Source organism: Bison bison, unplaced genomic scaffold (genome assembly GCF_000754665.1).
Source record: "Bison bison bison isolate TAMUID 2011002044 unplaced genomic scaffold, Bison_UMD1.0 scf7180017864092, whole genome shotgun sequence".
Lineage (NCBI taxonomy): Eukaryota > Metazoa > Chordata > Mammalia > Artiodactyla > Bovidae > Bison > Bison bison.
In genome coordinates, this window is record NW_011494664.1 from 3,229,095 (window position 1) to 3,234,315 (window position 5,221).

General features: G+C 40.6%; 1 long non-coding RNA gene across 1 annotated transcript; it reads right to left on the bottom strand.

The window, feature by feature from the left end:
- Positions 1 to 3,602: 3,602 nt before the first annotated feature.
- On the bottom strand, positions 3,603 to 5,206 carry LOC104987315. Its single transcript, XR_825115.1, has 2 exons — positions 5,116 to 5,206; positions 3,603 to 4,360 (listed from the first exon to the last, which is right to left on the bottom strand). It is a non-coding gene; the product is annotated as an uncharacterized LOC104987315 (long non-coding RNA).
- Between the last annotated feature and the right edge of the window lie 15 nt (positions 5,207 to 5,221).

Consider the following 5,221-nt stretch of genomic DNA (forward strand, 5'->3'; position numbering starts at 1 on the left):
AGGGTGAAACTCCATAAGCTCAGGGAAAGGACATCCATAGATGTTCAGGCTGAGCAGTTCTCAGACCTCTTTTGGAGTGGGGAGACACTTGAGGTCTGACTTGTTAGAGAGCTTGTGAGCACTCAGGGCATTCCGTAGAGACACAAAAGAGATATGACTCAGCAGTACAATTAAATGAACTCCAAAGCAAAGAACTCTCTCTAGACCACCCTAACTATGCTGAAAAACAAGCCTCAAAAAGATTAAGCTGATGCTCCAGTAACTTAGCTGCCCACCAGAACAGAGGCTAAGGCTCCAAAAGAAGAAAACAAAATCTTGATATTCCATAACATAATATATAATTTTTCCTGCATCCAATCAAAAATTACTACACATGCCAGGAAGTAGAAAATCATAACCCATACCAGGAGGAAAATTCAAGCAATAGAAATAGACTCAGAAAGGACAGAATTATAGAATTAATATATAAGGATATTAAAATACCTATCATAAATATGCTAAAAAAGTTTAAAAGAAAATGTGAACATGATGAAAAGAGAAGTAGAAACTATATATATATATTTAGTGCAACTTCTAGAAATGTCCAACTAGAAAATAGAATACACATCCATTAACTCCTGACCCTCAGTGAGAGTCATCTCATGACAGGCCATCCAACCTGTAAGCTGAGCAGACTCCTCTGCCATTCCCCTCTTCCATACTCCCAAGCAGAGAAAACTCTCAGGAAAGAAGCAGGAGAAAGGCGCTTGAGTTGGGAAGCCACCAGAAAAGTATAGATGTTGCTTATTGTGACTTCAGAACTCATCGGTAAGCAGAGGGGATACAAGCGGGGCATCAACGGTAAAGATAGGACAAGCCCTTCCCCTTGTTATTTGTATGAGAAGTCCCAGAAAGGAGAAATAGCACCATCTGTGATTCTGGATGGCTCTCATTGTGCTATCACAGATCTGCCACCTCTGCCATCTCCCAGTGTTTCTCCAGTTACTTCTGGAAGTCCTGAGAGGACATCTCTTGATACAACTCACAAAGAAAGATTCACAATAACAAAATGGGATACACCATACTTTCTCCTCTCTAGCTCTAGTTCATTTAGTAACATTGCTCAGGAAATCTCAGTCACTGCTGCCATTGCTATTTCCCGCTGATGACCCCTCAACGTTGTGACATAACACGAAATATTCATTTTCTACTTCCTTCATGCTGTGACCACAACCTCACATGCTTTGTGATTCACTTCCTGCTGTGACACTTCCAATGGGAACTGCCCGGGAAATTCGATGTCAAAACTACACTGCATATCCACTTGATACAGCACTGGAAGTTGAGATGATACCTATGGAGTTGGCCTTGAGGGCCAATGGCAGATTCCTGGAGACACTGATAACGTTTAAATCCCTGTACAACTTCAGAAAGAGTGTTCTGTCATTACCTTTACTGGGTAGAAGGGAAATTAAGGTTAGATCAGGAACTTACCCTAGAGCACACAGTCCACAACTGGTAGAGCTGGAATTTACTCTGAAGTAAATATGATTCTTTGAAATGGTTGTCTTTCATCAACAAAATGAACAGCAACATCTTTTTGCTTTTAGGGGCTGTGTTCTGTATTGACAAATGCTAAGTGGCCAATATAGCAAGTCCCACGTTTGAGGGTAAGGACTGGTCTTAAGGGTGAGGGCTTAATTGAACTCTCTCTCAAGTGAGTCACACTTGTAAACATTTTCCCATGTCCCTAGCATTTGCTAGGGAGCAAATGCTAGCATTTAGGGAGCATCTAAACAACTGGCTTTAATTTATTCTGTAGTTCACAGTTTATTTCTTCTCATCTCATAATCAATACATTGGAATTATGAAGAGATGATCACTTTTTTAGCTTTTGTAAGTGTGAAACTAACCTCACAGAGGTTGTTTCTTGCTACCTGTGTGTGTGTGCTGTGCTTAGTCATGTGGGACTCATTGCGACCCCATGGACTGTAGCCTGCCAGGCCTCCTCTGTCCATGGGCTTCTCCAGGCAAGAATACTGGAGCTGGTTGCCATTTCTTACTCCAGGGGATCTTCAACCCAGGGATTGAACCCACATCTCTTCTGTCTCTTGCATTGGCAGGTGAATTCTTTACCACTGAGCCACTGGGGAAGCTCTAGAGGCATAGAGATAGCTAAATGGAGATAAACTGACATAAAAACCTGTTCTTTTGACTGACTAGAGATCCTACTCTAATATAAGGAAAGGAAAACATGCTGAAGGGTGGTAACTAACACATTCAAATCTTAAAACCATTTTACTGCATTTGATAAACTGATGTAAGGGGTTGGGATAACCTTAAACTCTTTGGTGAGATTCTTTACCATATGAGCCACCAAGGAAACCCAAACTCAGAGATAGTTACTTATGAAAGTTAGAAAACTGAACCCAAATGTCAATTAGATCTTTTCTATATTATCAGCCACTCACTTTTTGTGCTTCTATTGATGACACAAAGTACTTTGAGTCCTGAAGAAAAAAAAATCCTCTTTATTATCATTTCACTGCCAGTTTCACTAAATTGTTAATAGTTGTTTGAAAAATCCTTTAGCCAAAGCAATGAAATGAGGGTTATTGTTAAGACAGCTACAAGAGAAACTTCCTTGGTGGTCCAGTGGCTAAGACTCCACACTCCAAGTGAAGGGGACCAGGGTTCCGTCCCTGGTCAGGGAACTAGAGCCCACATGCCTCAGTGAAGACAGAAGATCCTGCATGCTGAAACTAAGATCCAGGACAGCCAAATAAATAAATAGTTATTTAAAAAAAAAAATAAAGAACAGATAACATTTTTTTTTAAAGATAGCTACAAGAATTAAAAAAAAAAAAAGAAATTTTTAAAGAGGTATACTTGAGTAGCAAGGTACAAGAAGGTCCTTACAAAAAACAGCAATATATTATTATTGCTCTCATAATATTATAGTGACTCTCACACTAAGGGGAAAGGGCCAGTGCACAGTTTGGAAAAGCACATTCTTGGGTTGGTGAGAGCCAAGGAGGGTGACAGCTATCAGCAGATGAAATTAAGTATAACTTATAGTTTGGTTTTTCCAGTAGTCAAGTATGGATGTGAGCTTTGGACTGTGAAGAAAGCTGAGTGCTTTGAGAGTCCCTCGGACTGCAAGGAGATCCAACCAGTCCATTCTGAAGAAGATCAGCCCTGGGATTTCTTTGGAAGGAATGATGCTAAAGCTGAAACTCCAGTACTTTGGCCACCTCATGTGAAGAGTTGACTCATTGGAAAAGACTCTGATGCTGGGAGGGATTGGGGGCAAGAGGAAAAGGGGACGACAGAGGATGAAATGGCTGGATGGCATCATGGACTCAATGGCTGTGAGTTTGAGTGAACTCCGGGAGTTGGTAATGGACAGGGAGGCTTGGCGTGCTACAATTCATGGGGTCGCAAAGAGTCAGACAGGACTGAGCGACTGAACTGAACTGAACTGAACTGATAGTTTGATTTATCTGTGTAGCAAATGAATGTCCAAGAGGAGAAAAAGAAGCTAAGAAATGTTGATGTAAATCATCAGATTTATCCAGTAAAGGTAGAATGGTTTTCCTCAGAAAAAAATGAAATAAACAGTGTTTAGTTTGAAATATTTTATTTTCATGTTCTTTGTAAAAACATCAATAAATATTTAGATTTCTCTTTTCTCAGACATAGAAAAGCACTGCATAATTAACATGAAACAAGGCATTGTGCCTTACAAGAAAGACATAAAATGTCCAAAGGGTATTTAGAACATTGTAGCTCTTAAAGTTTCAACATGAGAAATGCTGACAACATACTGTGAAATCATTTCAATAAATAACTAACATTCTTTTAAACATTTACAAACAAATGCATTTACAAAAACATTCACAAAAACATGTATCCCCCCACCAGACAATGAGTTCACTATCTGTTTCGATCCTCCAGCTTCTGCCACAAGGGCTGGCATAATGTGGGCTCCTCAGAAATATTAATTTCATGACTGGCAAACATTTGCAAACCTTCTATTTCAAACTCAGTAAGAATCAGGACTAAATAAACTTTTTTTCTCATAAAATAAATAATACCAATAATGACAGGATGTGCAAGTAGATTTGATCACATCCTTAATCATGTCACATGTAAATATTAACATAGAATCTTTGAAACCCAAGCAACACATAAATAAATAAATAAGTAAATAAGTGGAAGAACCCTCCTAAGAGATGTTCAAACATATTAAGCCTGATCCAGGTGGCCTTAGGAGCTGGTGATTCCTCTTTTCCCTCTTTGATTTCTGTAGGGGCAGGGTCTACTTCTGGAACAGCCATCCAAGAGCTTCTGTTTTCCACCTGGTCAGTTAGAGCTGGCCCTGCAGGAAAAAAAGGTTTTCCTTAGTAGCTGCTCCAGAAGACTGAAACAGCACTCTTCTCCTTTCCCTCTCCCTGGGTTCCAGAGATTTCTGAGTCCAGTCTTCCCAGCCTGGCATCAAGTGGTTACTGCCTGCCACCTGCTATACTGTGTGGCAGATGCCTCTAGGCTCTCTGACACTCTTATTTAGGAATGGAGGTGGGGCCTGCAGTACTCACTGTATTATTGGCTACAAATAGCCAATTCTATTTGATGCTGAAGCTGACACTCCAATACTTCAGCCACCTGATGGGAAGAGCTGACTCATTTGAAAAGACTCTGATGCTGGGAAAGACTGAAGCCAGAAGAAGGGGATAACAAAGGATGAGATGGTTGGATGGCATCACGGACTCAATAGACATGAGTTTGGGTAAACTCCGGGAGTTGGTGATGGACAGGGAGGCCTGGAGTGCTGCAGTCCATAGGGTTGCAAAGAGTTGGACACCACTGAGCGACTGAACTGAACTGTCCAACAGCAGTGAGAATTTTAAGGAAAGCAGTTTAACCCACATTCATTTGAATGGGGAGAGTCAAGGGCCATGATGGAAAGCATTGGCAATGTTCTTCTGGCATCAGAGCAGATTAATGACCTTAATGGCAAATTTAATTCTGAAATAGTGGTTTTTCATTCCTTCAGCTAAATCCTAGGTTTCTCTGATATAATTTTCAGCAGGCAGAATGACTCTAGTCACACGATGAATAAAAACCACAACTCACTTGTTTAGCATCTTATCGATGATTTTCTTAACCATGGGAGCGGCGGGGTTGAGACACACTTCCTGACCAGTCTTGAGAGTGGCTCTGCAGAGAGAAGGAAGAATCT